At 39.3% G+C, this 16,804-nt stretch overlaps 1 protein-coding gene across 2 annotated transcripts in view; it reads right to left on the reverse strand.

The window, feature by feature from the left end:
* NEBL (nebulette) overlaps positions 1–16,804 on the reverse strand; it is a gene marked incomplete at its 5' end in the record, with an annotated part of 331,363 nt that overhangs the window by 159,166 nt on the left and 155,393 nt on the right. The window lies entirely within an intron of this gene.

The following is a 16,804-nucleotide window of genomic DNA, read 5'->3' on the forward strand; positions in this document are numbered from 1 at the left end:
CCTATTATTAGCATAATGACAATAACTGTCACAGCAGTTAAATATCCTGCTTGTTAATGACTGAGATGGTTACATCACTTGGACTGGTCTTACTTCTTTAAAAGGCTAGATATCAAGACATATGGAAACATATTTTTGCTAACTCATATAATCCCCATTTTCACATTCATAATTATCAGCTTCAAATTAAAACTTAAATTAATAATTAACATTTAGGGTAGCTAATAAAAATGATTCTGTAGATGCTACTTTCTATATAAATTTGAAAAGTCTCCTTAACTGATCATGGAATGACTGTTCTTGTTGAGTCGTGTTTGTATTTAAATACTCAATTCTCTCAGGCATTACTGTCCGTGAGGCTACTGGAAGATTTCCTTTTACCTGAAGAGCTTAAAAAAAAAAAACACCTCAGATGACAATAAATAAAAAGAAACAGATACTCTCATCACTTTTAGCCTAAGAATATCTAATTTTCCCTCCACGTTTCGTTTAAATGTATAAAAGTACTAAAACCCTTACTTTATTTCCATAAGTAAAAGGTCAAATAAACCACATTATTTTTCTTCTACAGAAAATGCTGAATGAGATTAGCCTTCTAACTCTCAATCTCCCAGCATGTGTGAAGATACACACCAGTACATTCTCAGTGTTTTATGCCTAACCAAGCAGGGAAGACATTTAGCTTTGCTTGAAGTAAGCACTAAGGTGCAGAGAATAATAAAAGTAAGAAAGATGGCAAGGTTATAGTAGCAACAGGAATGAAGAAATAAGAAGAAAAATCTATAAGCCAAGTTCTAACATCCCTAACACCAATTTCAGAGAAGACACAACCACATATTCTTTTTGTGATTAGCCTGGGGTTTTTTTTTAATGGCAATTTCCAAAGAAAGAACTGAAAAGAAAAATACAGTAAATTTTGGAATCGTAACTTTTGAGTTAATTACCATTTAAGTGTCCTTTCCACATTCACAAGACACATAAGAATCATCTGATTTGGGCTTGCCACATTAAATGACTAGTTTTGAAGAGTATACAATCACTTCCATAACTGGATTGCCGAGTTTTAGAAGATGTTTAATCCTTTTTTAATGGGGTGATCCACAACCAAGCCTCCTATACTCTTAGCATCAACTCAAGCACCAATCCACCCAGTAAATCTTTCCTGCACACAGGGAGCCTTGGAGCTCTTAGTCAGTCCCTTTCTTTTCTGTACTCCCAGCCACTTACATCCTATCTCTCTACTTAGGTCTAATTTTAAATGTTATATCTGATGGTTTGCCAGGTATGCATAGTCTGATTCTGAGAGACAAGTGGATATAAAAATAAAAAGAGCTCAAAGGTCAGAGGGAGGTAAGAGGATTCCTCCCTTCAGTCTCATGTGTTTCCTCTGCCCTCACAACATGACCCCATCCAGCCAGTGAGAGCACTGCACCCTGGACCCTGGAATCGGCCCACACACTGAATCTGGTGTGTGTCCAAGAGCCCCAGATCTAGGACTTTGGTAGGAACTCTTGGGAAAGGGGTGCTCTTTCTCCATGGTCTGGCTAGTTTAGCAAGCTGTAAAACTGAAGCTGCTGGCCATAATTTGGCCACTACCCAATGAGGATGAAGCCAACACGCAGGCAAGCAAAGCAAGAGATCATGAGAGACTCCTGACAACATCATTCGAGCACCTGGATCTAACTCTTCCTAAAGCCAGAACCACCAGGCTTACCAGTTAAGTGAGCTAATATCTCTCCTTTCAATAACCAAAAGAATTCTGATTAATACACAACCCCTAACATGCCTACAACGTATACACATGTACAGCGAGTTTCCCAGAATTGTTAACGCGTGAATTTCTCCTCATTTACTTCTACACTCTGGTTCTTTCTATTTGTGACACAAGATTTACGAGTTTATAAAAATAGGGGATTGTATCAGGGAAAAAGCGTTGCTTTAGCGGACAAGAGCCTAGATTTCACATCCCATCCCTGTCACTTACCAGTCTCCTCACAGGCCTCCTAGCTTCTCTGAGCCAAAGTTTCCTCATTTCTAATTAGCGATTCTGATAAATTCTTAACTAATAAGGCTGTAGGGACTGAATGAGATAAATCACAGGGAAGAACCTTAGAAGGTATAAGGTATTGTGCAAATGCCCAGCATTATCATCATCGTATTAGTTTTGCTTGACTTGAAAGGGTTACCCAGTGTCTGTCATAGAACATCAAAAAGAACAGTCCTAGGGCTTCCCTGGTGGCGCAGTGGTTGGGAGTCCGCCTGCCGATGCAGGGGTCACGGGTTCGTGCCCCGGTCCGGGAAGATCCCACATGCCACGGAGCGGCTGGGCCCGTGAGCCATGGCCGCTGAGCCTGCGCGTCCGGAGCCTGTGCTCCGCAACGGGAGAGGCCATGGCAGTGGGAGGCCCGCGTACCACAAAAAAAAAATAAAAAAAGAAAGGGAAGAAGGGAGGGAGCAGGGGAGAGAGAAAGAAGGGGAGTAGAAGCAGACAACAGGAGTGTGGCCCAGACCCAGAGGTAAGAGAGGAACCCCATATTCAGGGACTGAAAATGGCTCCATTTGGCTGAAGAAGGGGGAAGAGCTGGGAGATTAAGCTAAGAAACACAGATCTAGATGAGATTTAGAAAGAAATTGCTAGCCATAGTGCTTATCTTAGTCCATTGGGGTTGATATAACAAAAAAGCCATTGACTGGGTGGCTTATAAACAACAAAAATTTATTTCTCACAGTTCTAGAGGCTGAAAAATCAAAGATCAAGGTGCAAGCAGATTCGGTGTCTGGTGAGAGCCTGCTTCCTGGTTCACAGATGGCCATCTTCTCACTGTAACCTCGCGTGGAGCAAGGGATGAGGGAGCTCTCTGGGGTCTCTTCTATGAGGGCACGAATCCCATTTATGAGTGCTCTACCCTCATGACCAACTTACCTCCCAAAGGCCCCACCTCCTAATATCATCACATTGGGGATTAGGTTAAAACATATGAACTTTGGGAGGATACAAACATTCAGTCCATCGCAGTGCTGGTATATATTAACATTAACTCAAAAAGTATTCACTGAGCCTCATATAAGCTGCTCTTAGAAACTCCTGCTCTGTCCCCACTAAAAATGCCTTTTCTTCCCTATGCTTCAGCATTAGCTATAAAATTATCACCTCTGGTCTCCTGTTAAAGAAAAATCATGAGCAAGTGAATAGGAAAGGAATCTCAAGGCCAGGAATTCAGTGGATATTTTCAGTCAGCTTAAAGACAAAACTTGGGTCTTCCATTAAGTGGCAAGTGACTTAGTCAGTGGCCATCATAGGCAGAAAGTTAAATTAGTCCCTCTAAATGTCTTCATCTTAATGAAGCTGTTTCACTATGTTGGCAAATAATGAAATGAGGCAAAAAGGCAAGAAAGGAGAAATCGAGAAGAGGATGAAAGGGGTTCCAAACGTGGATTAATGAGCAATAGTAGCAGTACAAGAGAATTCTTGGCGAATCACAATAGACCAGAGGGCTAAGAATAATCCAGGGGCAGAAGAGGAAGCAAAAAGAGAACAGTATTTAGCCTTAAAGCAGCTTACCTTGTCCGATTATGTTTAACGGAAGCCTAAAATCTACAGGCATGTTTATTACTGATTGATGTTATTCTGCTCTTTATGTCACACATTTTAAAGTCTCCATCTGATACAATAAAATCAGGGACCAATTTTATGATCTTTCATGACATGATGGATACTTTACTTTTCTTCCACGGGAGTTGTGAGGGTCGTGTCATTTTTAAACTACATGCAGAATTCTTAGTTTGATTTGCAAAATTCAGCACTCAATTATGTACCATCTTGTATAGTTCAGTAGATTTCAAAGTGCTGGAGAATGTGTACCATATGCTTCCTTCTATCTCATTGCATTTTGCTTGGTGCTAAGCATGTATTAAAAGCTTAATAACTATTTCATGATTGATTACTATCAAGTTTTATATCTTTAATGTCTAAAATGCAGAAAATTGGCTAATCTTACAATGCTAGATGGGAATTAAACAACTACAAAGGAAAATCTGATTAAGGGATATTTTTTAAGGTGAAGTTAATTTTAACAAATGTTAAGTCAAATGAGCTCAAAAGTGAATTTGTTTTTTATAAATTAATCTCATAATTTGTAAATTTATGGTTAATTAGGTAAAATTAAAATTTTAATTACCTTTTTAAACATAATTAAAAGGCATTAAAAATAATTTTCATAGATTTCTAAGCCTTCAATCAGCCTTCCACTGTATTTGCAGAGGTACTTACTGAATATTTACAGATTTTTCAGTATTCTAGGTATATTCACAATCCAACTTGATCAGTTTCAGAGTTCCTTCACTTTAAAAACATTGAAATCTACATTTTATTCTAAACAAGTACTCCGAATACATAATAAAAAGCATATCTTAATTAATTTCTCAATAAGCTAAGAAAATTCAAAATCACTCCTAAGACACTAAAGTGTAGCTTAGACGTTAACGGCTCAGGTTTAGGATTTTGACAAACTCATCTTGGGCCCCGGCTCCACCTCTTAATAGCTGTGTGACCTTAAGCAGGTTACTTAATCTCTCTGAGCCTCAGTTTCCCTGTGTACAAAATAAGCATAACTGTAGTAACAGCACTGACAGTACGTGAGAATTAAATAAGATGATGATAATAATGCCTGCCATCTATTAACTCTCTATTACATCCCAGGCACTGCACCGAGTGGTTTATATATCATGCAAGCAGAGCCAGGGTGGGAAGGCTGGCAACTAATGTGTAAGGAGGGCTGAGCACTCAACTCCTGTAAGCATGTGTTAACTTACAGTACCTAAACACCTAGAGAACGCTTCCTACCACATGGCCCAGGCACTGTGCCACCTGTACCTGGAAGCTCCTTCAGTCTTTTTAAGATCAAAAGAGAATATGAATAAATAAAAGAAAAAGAAATTAAAATACGCTTTACCTATATTATCTTCAGATAAATCCTAGCAGGTACACAATATAGTCCTCATTTTTATCGATGAAGGGCGGGAGTTTGAGGTGACAGAGCTAACAGGAGGCAGAAGTCTCTCTCTGGCATCTCCCCAGATACTATCTTTCAATTCATCGGACAATGAAAAAAAATGCCAAAATGAAAAAAATCAAACTGAACACATATAAGATATAAACAATGTCCTGTAAATAATTAAAGAGGAAAGTGGAAGCAATTGAATATTTTTAAAAACTAATTTAAAAATTTTAAAAACTAAAACTTTAGCTAGTTCATTATCTGTAATGGAATCTGTGGTGCCGTAAAAGGGACAAAAATTATCACCCAAAGTAAAGTTTATCACAGCCCATACTTTTCACCCGAAATGTGTTTTCAGGTCTTTCTTTTGAAGGAAACACTTGTTTAAATTTTCTATTAGTAAGAATCAGGCCAGGGGGAAGAAGGTCATTGCCAAAACTCTGGCTGGTACAGGCATACCTTGGAGATACTGTGGTTTCTGTTCCAGATCACTGCTATAAAGCAAGTATCGCAGCAAAGCAAGTCCCATGAATTTTTTGGTTTCCCGGTGCATATAAATTTATATTTACACTACACTGTAGTCTATTAAATATGCAATAGCATTACGTCTAAAAAAACAATGTACGTATTTTAATTAAAAAATAATTTATTGCTAAAAAATGCTAACCATCATCTGAGCCTTCAGTGAGTCTTCATAGTAACATCGCAGATCACTAATCACAGATCATCATAACAAATACAATAATGAAAATGTCTGAAATATTGTGAGAGTTACCAAAACGTGACACAGAGACATGAAGTGAGCAAATGCTGTCAGAAAAATGGTGCCAACACACTTGCTTGACATGGGGTCGCCACAAACCTTCAATCTGTAAAAAACGCAGTATCTCCAAAGTGCAGTAAAGCAAAGCACAATAAAACAACGTATGCCTGTACTGATGGAACTATTGATTCCAACCAAAAAATCATATCTACGCTGATGAAGAAAATTGGTGCCTAAAATATACACATGTAATGCATATTTCACCGAGAATCTCACAACAGAAAAATGTAACTGACCCACCAAATTCTACCTGTGAGCTATAAATTACTCTGGGGAGAACATTAAGTATTTGGTGATGATGATTAACTTTTCCAGGAAACTAAAGTACCATCCAATTAACTATTCAGGTACTAAAGAAACAAAAAACAATTAATATTCTAATACCTGATTTAATCCTGAAGAGTAATTGACTCATAGAGCCTGACTCGATGATTTATGTTGCCATGTTACTTTTTAAATAACATATAATAATTCAGACAATTTATGAAGTTTGATTTCTGGACACGTGTTCTCTTAACTATTAATCCTTTAGAGAGAGCCAGTCTCATCCCATTACATGATTATGTTTTTTAAGTACAAATGGCCTAATTCACACACAGAGTAGAATATTATTCAAATTATTTTGAACCAGAAGATATCATGCAACTTTAAATTAAGGAGAGGATGGATAAGAAGTTACAACGGGGAACATTCCTGTGTGCATATTCTGAATTATAAAGTATTAGAAAATGGGTAATTTCCAGTGAGGATAAAGCTAATTGGCAAATCAGTCATTCGGAAAAGAAAGCTACATTCAAACTACAGTAAAGAGATAAGGATAAAATCAAGAATCAAGCAAACGTAAACAAACAGCTGAACTAACACAAAACAGTCATGAAAGTGAAAGTAACCTGTTCTTAATCTCAGAGTCACCGCTGATGAAAGTGACAGATGATCCCTCACCCCCAAGCTTTTCTTACATAGCCTGCTTCCTAACAGATTGATATTGTCGTTAAAATTGGCCCTAACAACCCTCCCACACCTGCAATAGCATTATCCATCAGGCAACATCGACTGTTTTTCTGTAAGAAAACATGCTTCTTCCACTTCTACAAAACTCGGGGGGAAGGAGAATAAAAACTATAACAGCAAAAACAAAGGAAAAAAATGCAGAAGAAGAAAAAATCTAAATACATTATACACTTAATATGCACACAAATGACACTGAGAATAGCTTCCACGATAGATAGTTTTCGCCACCCAGAAAAAACCATGGATCTCAGCAAGGCTTTTGTTTTGTTTTGTTTTGTTTTGTTTGTGGTACGCGGGCCTCTCACTGTTGTGGCCTCTCCCGTTGCAGAGCACAGGCTCCGGACGCGCAGGCTCAGCGGCCATGGCTCACGGGCCCAGCCACTCCGCGGCATGAGGGATCTTCCCAGACCGGGGCACGAACCCGCGTCCCCTGCACCGGCAGGCGGACTCCCAACCACTGGGCCACCAGGGAAGCCCCTCAGCAAGGCTTTTTAATCAAAAAAAAATTTTTAAGATTCAATCCTTAATATGGAATTTTATTTAAAACATAAATTTCCCAGGAATGTTTACAGGTTTATACTGTTTATACTACAGTAGAATGTTTATACTACAACTAGAAACGTAGTCCTAATTCAGGTCATCCACAGGGAAGAGACTATGAGAAATAAATACGTGAGCAGTGCTAAAGAATGAAGTGAAGAATTATGGCTACTTATGCTTCTTAGTTAAGAGTGAGAGCGTCACACTCATTACAGGTGTCAGTTTTGAGAAATGCTGGCTAGTTGCCTCCCTGCTATGTTATAGCAGCTATGATTTATTAAAGAGCTACAAGGTAGCAGACATTATACTAGGCATTTGACAGACTATCCTGCTCAGTCTTCAAAAATCACTGTAAAAGAGATTTTTATTTACCACTTTCTACACATGAGAAATGTAATGGAGACAACTATTGTTTGGTCCGCCCCCAACCTCCTTCTGGTAACGGTCCCGGGCCCCATTCACCCATGTAGGTCTTCTCAAGAGCTGTCGTTTCCCTACAGGACACACTTCCTTAACCGCCAAGGATCGTTCCAAAGGCAGTCAGTCATCTAGCCCAAGCTAGTCCAAGTCCAGATGTTGAGGGGGTTTGGGAATTGAGATTCAAAGTGCAGAATGAGCCTCTCCCTCTGGCAAGTAAAACTCTAAGACGTGGGCTTCCCAGGCGGCGCAGCGGTTGAGAGTCCGTCTGCCGATGCAGGGGACACCACATGCCGCGGAGTGGCTGGGCCCGTGAGCCATGGCCGCTGAGCCTGCGCGTCCGGAGCCTGTGCCCCGCAACAGGAGAGGCCACAACAGTGAGAGGCCCGCGTACAGCCAAAAAAAAAAAAAAAAAAAAAAAAAAAACCTCTAAGACATAAAAGTTTGGAACTGTTGACAGCCAGGCTTGCCACCACCAGAACCCAAAGGGGCAGATGCAGCCCACCTGCCAAAAAGAGCCCTGGCCTGCTGACTTTTGAGTCCTGATTCACACTGTTCCTGAAGCTGAAACAGGCACATTCCTGTCCACAGATTTGTGTACCTTAATATTCTCAAGTTATCATTTTGTCCAAGTGAATGAGGGTTGGGTTTTCCATCTCTTACAGCCCAGAATCCCAGCCAATACAGGGAACTGTGACTTGGTGATTAAGACACAAGTCTAACATCACCGCCTGGTGAGCAGTAGAGTCAGGATTCAAAGCCAGATCTGCCGTCTTGAAAGCCTTGGCTCTTTCTAGCCTATCATGCCACGAGATGGTAATTCAAACGCTTGGTAAACTTCGAAGACCTTCACTTGGACTGAAATGTAATTTTGATGAAAATAATCAGTATTTCTTTAAAAAGACTAGATTTTAAACAACAGCGTAAATATCTTAATGTTTAAATTTTCTCACGTTACATACATTATCCCGTACTGGATCTCTAATGGTTACAAACACTGCCAATTAGGTGCTCAGTTAGGCGTTCATCAAATGAATAAGAAGCTAAGGTAACCACTTCAAAATGAAACTTTAACATGATTGCCTTCTTAAGCATCAACTTAGAAAGGTCCGTAGATGATTCAATATTTTCACTCTTAAATTCACTCTGATTTCCAACATGAAAAATTAGATACTAAGTAATTCAAGAAAATCCCAAAGTTTAACATTATAATTAGAAAAAATTACTGCATGTCTGCACATCGATTAATATATTATCTTGGTTATATTCCTATGAAGTTTCATGATTCGGTGTAATTTCATGGTGCTGTAGGTACAATTCTATTCTTCCCTTGCTGACCTAGAAGTCTCCTGTTTGGTCTGAAAACATGAATGGAATTTTGGTGAGTCCATTTCCCAAAAGGACAAAGGATCTTTCTTTTCCCTCCAGAATAAACATCTCAAGAAGAAACAGTTTTGTTTTGTTTTTTTCTCTCTGCAATGTGGAAATAAAAAAGAACTGGGTTTTATAGTTACAAAGAGAAAGAAGAAAAAAATGTAAATGGAAGAGAGTGGCCAGTTTGAGTTGACATGGGTAAGTGTTTTAATGTCTCTTAATAATTCTAATTTTGGAATGTTATTCTGCCTGAGCCCATGAACATCTCACTTATACATTTCACAGTCCGTGAGAGTACAGCTATTTGAGAAACAGGAATAAGTTGGCATTGCCAGGGAGCCAGGTGGTTCCACTGTTTGGAAACCATCTGGTCTGAGTTTTCTCTTTGTCAGCACCATCAATACTTCTGTAGCAAGAGCTATTATAGGGATTGTATGTTTCATTTCTTTAAATAAACTCAAACAAGACTACCCCGAATATAAATTCATTATTTCTTTGAATTGTGCTTGCAGAGTATAATGAAACCCTTGTCAAGATGAGTTACACTTGAATGCCTACATTCATTCCGTAACTTCACAAACCCAAGTGGCAAAATACTGGAAGTATCCCTGTAACTCCAGCAGCATCTCTTGGACACATTGACCTTTAAGGGGGTAACTACTGTCCAACATACCACTGGTAAAATGGGGGACTTTCTGCTGAGGTAGATGCCAAGGCAAAGCTACATATTCAATGTGGGCAGTGAAGAGATTTAGATATTGGGATAGCTCAGAGGTACAAGTTACTTAATCAATCAAGGAAAACAACAGAAAGGCTCTAAGAAACTTAAACCTATTAATCCTAGGCTCGACCGACTCATCCAACAGAGGATATGACAAATCAGTGAGCAATACCCACCAAATCATTGCCTGGGCTGCAGAACACAGGACGACAAATGTACTGCAGGCACTGGGCCTTTACCTCCCCCTAAAAGAAAGGGGCACTGCTTACTAAAAATACCAGGCTCTCTGTAACACACATATGTGAACAGACACTGGCATTAATAAACCTTGTCTTCTAAGACCTTAATCTCAGCTTCAGTCAAAGATAAAGTTCCCAGACCCAGATGTTTTTATCAGAATACCCAAAGTCAAATCTCCCTAAATGCCAGCATCTACCTTCCAACGGCAGGCCTCCGTTTCACTGCCCTTTAGATAGAAGCTGGATGTCACCGTGTCACATTCACTTAAGAAGGGACAAATTAAAGAGGTTAAAGTACTGACCTAGAGTTAAAAGAGAAAGAAAGTGAGGCCATAAGAGATTTTACTTTCTTCTATCAGCAGGTCACCCTCATCCCCCTTCTTTGCACCAGTGTTTGACTTGTCAAAATTGCTTTGTTGCATCTACACCTGACATCTAAATCATTTGACAGGCACATAACCTTATCAAATTTCTAGTTATAGTACAAATAGAGGTAACAAAGCGTATCCACTGAAATTGATAACAGCTCACACAAAGAACCACAAAGCTGTGACTGCAGAAGAGGAGAGAGCCCCTGCAGGCACCCTGGCCTGGGAGCCCACAGGAAGAGGAGGTGGGGCTGCAGCCAGAAAAAGGCCAGTTCCACCAAATCCAACTGCTGCTCCCATTCTTCTGCTGAGATTGAAGCAACCAAAAGGCCCCTCACCGGGGGTGAAAGAGATTGTGCAATGAGTGGTATCTGTCCACTCCAACTAGCATTCTAACTTAAAAGGCACATGGAACAAAAGCATCAGAACGGTACCTTTGAAAGGCGCCTGCCAACCACCATTTGCCCTAATACACTGTCAGGTTGTTAGGTACCATTTCTTAATTCGGGAGTGCGATGCAAAGAATAACCAATACATCCCTGGTTTTATCTGTAACTCAAGCCAAATGCTCATCTCTAGTCTTTGCCCAGGAACAAATAGGGAAAACAGTGTTACCAAAAAAGAAAAGATTTTGAGGTAATGTATCACATGAAAAAAATCAATCTTAAAATCATGATATGAAACCAAAACACCTTTGAAAATCTGTTTTCTTCACGTAAATGTTCTGGGCTCCCAATAATTATGGAAAACACTACAGAAAAAAATAAGGAAATAACTATGAAAAGTATATGTAATCAGCGAGACAATTCCCAGTTAAACAGGACAGACACTGAAATTAGATTTAAATTCACCCACCCATAAATATCCCAGCTTCCTAAACACCCACCCTGGTCTGAAACCTTTTAACCCCAGACCCAGGAAAGACTCATCCAGGATTAAATACTCTAATCCGAACACCAAATCCTTTTACTTTTCTAAATGAGGAATATACAGCTTACCAGTATCAGATTACTTGATCTGTGAGTCTATCCTATTCACCACATTTCTGGGTGAAATTAACAAGTTGCGTTCCAAGTCTCCAGTTTCCTCTCATTTCTTTTTCTTCACCTCATCCCACCCAATTCCCAGCCTCAAGTGCTAATGATTGTCTCTCCTCAGTATCTCAAATGCAACCTACTTTTCTCCATCCTCTTCACCACTACCATTCCCAAGCCACCACCATCACTCACTTAAGTGACTGTGATCCCTTCCTACTAATCCTTCTGCGGGTTGTCCTGTCTCTGCAATCTGCATCCAAAATGAGTTTTCAAAACTGCAAACCTGGGAGCCCCCATGTCTCCCCTCATCGGTTCCACTTCTTGCCACAAAAGTTGGTTCCCCAACCACCTAATATACCTAAATTATGGTTAGAGAATTATTCAATATAATTATATATATTTGTATGTGTGTGTGTGTGTGTGTGTGTGTGTATATATATATATATATATATATATACACACACATATGTATTTATAAACGTTAAATGGTATTTCTGGGTAGGAACATACATACATCTTTTAAAAAAGAAATGGGGAAGATGAGCATGAAAACAATAAAAATGCATAAAATAATTAGATAATTTCTGAACAAATGAAATTTCTACGGATCTGGCATTGTCCACTGAGTGTCACAGATGAACTTGACAAAAATATGATGTATATGTGACTATTCAGTAGGCAGTAACAATAAATCCAAAATATACAGGATGTACTTGGATGTTTATTTAATATATGATTTTTTCCCTTTTTAATGGAGGTACAAATGACGAAATCTTGGTATTTCTTATATTGAGAAAACCCAGAGTCAAGGTATGAAACCATCATTCTTTTAGTGACATTTGAAAACCAAATACTGAAGGAAAATCAACAGAATTATTTTTTACCTGAAGAGAGAAAGATTTTGCCTGGGAGCAATACGATAAAAACAACAAATTCAAGTAAGTAAATACAAAACTGCTAGAACATTCATTCTAGCTCATTTTAAACCATCAATAAAAGGCAAAGCAAATTTTTAAAAAATCTATGCTTTAGATATTATGTCAATTTCTTTCTTCATATAGAAAATAATAGAGAAATACCTTCAAAACTCTTAATGAAAATGATTTCACCAAAAAAATATATAAACTCACCAGAATTATCTTTCACCTACAGAGAGAAAAGTTTTGAAGTAGTCTCAGCCAAAACTATTGACCAAGTGTGAAGGGTAGGATGATTCTAGACAAGTAAGGACTCAAGATTTACCAACCACATACCTTTTCTCAGAAAGCTACTGGAGGATGTGTTCCACCAAAAACAGGGAGCAAACCAAGAAAGAAGACATGGTATCCAAGAGTTAAAAAAAAAAAAAGAGCAAAGGGAAAGCCCAGTGTAATGGTGAAGAGAATCCCAGGACAAAGCTATTCAACAAACTCAGAGAAAAAGCAGTCCAGATTAGAGTAGGAGACAAAAAGCTCTGGGAGGAACATCTCAAGAAAAAAATTATAGAATTGATAGATTACCTAATGCACGTAGATCTAGTGAAAGGACTTTTAAGACTATCAGAGTGTGGAGATAAAGTAGGTACAAAAGAAATTAGCAACTCTAGGAAAAAAGAAAAAAGGTTTTCAAGAAAGAAAGTATAATCATAGTACATTCATTGGCTCAGCCACAAACAATATTTAATAGTCCAAATACAGGCATACCTCATTTTATTGCCCTTTGCTTTACTGCACTTCATGGATATCACACTTTTTTTTTACAAACTGGAGGTTTGTGGCAACCCTGCTTCAAGCAAGTCTATCGGCGCCATTTTTCCAACAGTATCTGTTCACTTTATATCTCTGTGTCACATTTTGGTAATTCTTGTAATGTTTCAAACTTTTTCATAATTTTCATATTTATTATGGTGATCTGTGATCAGTGATCTCTGATGTTACTATTATGACTCACTGAAGGCTCAGTGATGGTTAGCACTTTTTATCAAACAAGTTATTTCTTAATTAAGGTATCTATATTTCTTCAGCCATAATGCTATTATTGCACACTTCAGCATAGTGTAAACATAACTTTTACATGCACTAGGAAACCAAAAATTCGTGCGACTCGCTTTATTGCAATATTCATTTTATTATGGCACCCAACCCACCATATCTCTGGGGTCTGCCTGTAAACAAAGGATACTGAATAACCAAAAAAATGGGACATAACTATATTGGGTGGATCGGGAGGGGCGGTTTAACAAAGAATAGATCTTCTTCTTCCGTATCAAAAAGTCAGTAGATAACATCTAAAAAAATTTTAAGCTTACAAATAGCAATATATAGAATAGACAGGTGCCAGAAGGAAAATCAAAGGCTTACAAGTGGCTGTCTCTGGAGAGAAGGAATTAGAGGTTGGAAGAAGTACAGAGGGGACTGCTGCATCTTATTAAAATCATAAGTTATGTACTTTGAAACTCTGACAAAAATTTAAAATGAATAAAATACACATGCCACTCAAAAAAATTTTTAAGGAGAAAGAAGCAACTTTCTTTACCACACTGCTTGTGCTAACTAGCTTTTCAAACCCAGTCTTGTAGTAATTTCCCTTTTATTGAGAAATAAAGTCATCGTGGCAAAGATAAAGGTAGATATGATGTCACTATTTCCATTATTGATAAGAATGGCCCATACTTTGCATATTTATCCCATATTGTATCACCAATAAATAATCAATTACTGTAACAAAAACTGAGGCTTGATTTCACATAGCAAATCCCTGCGATAAAAGGGGTGTTGGAGATGTGTACGTACTGTTATGATTATGAACCGAGATAGACCTGTTTTGTCTACATGTGATGAAACCTACCGCATTAACAGCAAATATAGTCATATACAGTGCTGGGGTTGGTCACGGCCAAAAGATCCAAAGGTCATCTGTGAACAGGCTAAGTGATACCTCTGTCCAGCTTTAGTGATCACTAAGCTCAGAAAAGAGAGAACCGGGAAGAAGAAGGAAAAAACTGAGTGCTTGAAATAGTGGAAAAGAAATTGAAAGAAAAGTAGCTGGAGAAGAAAGAAGAAATGGAAACGGGCAGATGCACCAACATCTACAGCGCATCTACAGTATATTCACTGCGGTTATGTACATACAGCGTAGACAGCAGGGCTATTGTGGGCAGCAGTGGAGATGACCACCATTCACCAGTACCCTCACTGGTGAACTCGGCAAACTGTCAGTGGGGGCCACTAACACAGAGACAGCCCCTCCCATCTCAGCGCCAGGGTGAAGACAAGGATCTATGCACTGCCGGCACCACCCTGAAAGCTAGAAATGGCTTTGGTTAGAGGCTTAGCAGGTCCTGCCCCAGGACCCAGCTCTTCTTGCTGCTTTTGTTAACAAGAGTTAGAGTTATTTTCTATTTAGGTATCAATTACTTTTTGAATCGTCTTATAGACGGAGCATATTTTAAATTTATTATTTCTCCCTTCTAAGAGGCAAGACTTTCACATTTTCCCAAGTCTGATCAGAACGGTTCAGACATTCCCTTGAAGCCTCTTACCACACTGACATCCTGTGGGTCGCCCTAACTTTAACACACAGGTGATTTCATTTACTGTCTTACTACATAGGAACAAGCTCAAACCTCATGTGCCGGAAGGAGCAAGGGCTACAGGACACATAACATTCAAAAAGAGTCTTATTGGTTCAGGGACAAGTCCTACTGGAGAGACAGTCTGCCGAAAGTGGCTTCAAATACTAATACCAGCCCTCCACCAAAAGGCATTTTAATGTTAGTTTTACAGAAAGAGAAAAATAGTTTATCTCACTCCCTTCCTAGTATTATGAAGTGAAAGATTCTGTGACATTTCACAGTAAATGCAAAATCACATAATGATTACTTTATGAGGTACACCTATATTGTGGTCGCTATTTGTTATTCTCTGACCACCCAGCATCCATCACCCCTTCTTTTGGTATAACACCCTTACTTTCTTTTGAGAACTCAAGCTCTCCCCAGCTCTCTACAAGGGTGGATTATGTGACTTGGAAGTGGCCAGACAGTGTACTGCAGTCCCCTTGATTTGTTCAGCCACTGACACAATAACCAATCAGGACCAGAGAGAAACAGTGAGCTCACTGGTGGGGGCCTCTTCTTCACTGCACTGGCACCTACAGCGATGTAGGTTGAACGTATGGCAGCTGTCTTTCAGCCACACAGGTAAGCCAGCCTGAAAACTGAGTTGTCACAGAAGACACAGGATTAAGAGATGAAGAGAAACTGGGCCCCAACGAAACCCTTTAAGCCCCTATAGGCAGCCCTGCCCTAAAACCAGTTTCACCCCTGGGCTCTTCAGGCACCTGAGCCAACAACTCTGAAGCCAGGTGTGGTTGAGTTTTCTGGCACTCGCAACAAAAAAAAAGTCCTAATTAATATACATTTTGTTAGCGGATAAAATTTCAAAATGGGTTTTAGAGCCTTCCAGATTACTTTCCTCTCAGTATCATACCTGTCATCTGTTGGGCTAAGACTTAACACAGCTGTTTGTGATCAAAGCTCAACTATACACACCAACAGAAAAGTGGTTCCAATAATCCCAAACAGCAGATACCTGCCAATCATCTGCATGTGGTTTGGCAATCCATTGTGTAGTTAAAGAAACAAACAAAAAAAATCATAAAACACTGTTTAATATTTTTTTAATTAATTCATTTATTTTTGGCTGCACTGGGTCTTCGTTGCTGCCCGCGGGTTTTTCTCTAGTTGCTGCGAGCTGGGGGCTACTCTTTGTTGCAGTGCACAGGCTTCTCATTGCGGTGGCTTCTCCTGTTGTGGTGCGCAGGCTCTAGGTGCGCCAGCTTCAGTAGTTGTGGCACGCGGGCTCAGGAGTTGTGGTTCACAGGCTCTACAGCGCAGGCTCGGTAGTTGTGGTGCACGGGCTTAGTTGCTCCGCGGCATATAGGATCTTCCCAGGCCAGGGCTCTAACCCGTGTCCCCTGCACTGGCAGGCAGATTCTTAACCACTGTGCCACCAGGGAAGTCCCTAAATATATTTTTTAACAACTCCTCAAATGGGAGTCCCCTTCCCCAACTGACTGCAGATAAGTAAAGAACAGTTAAACTTGAGCAAGAATTCTGTATTCCAGAATTTGCTGGGATGTCACTGTTTGAGATATCAGTGAAAACCACACTTAAGCAAAGCAAACAATAATATAACAAAAATATTATTTAAAACTATTTTCTGAAGAGGAGATAATTCCACAAAATGATTGAAAACAAGATAACTGTGATTTAGCTGTGTATGCCCGGTATTTCTG

This window comes from Leucopleurus acutus, assembly GCF_964270905.1.
Source record: "Leucopleurus acutus genome assembly, chromosome: 1".
Taxonomy (NCBI): Eukaryota; Metazoa; Chordata; class Mammalia; order Artiodactyla; family Delphinidae; genus Leucopleurus; species Leucopleurus acutus.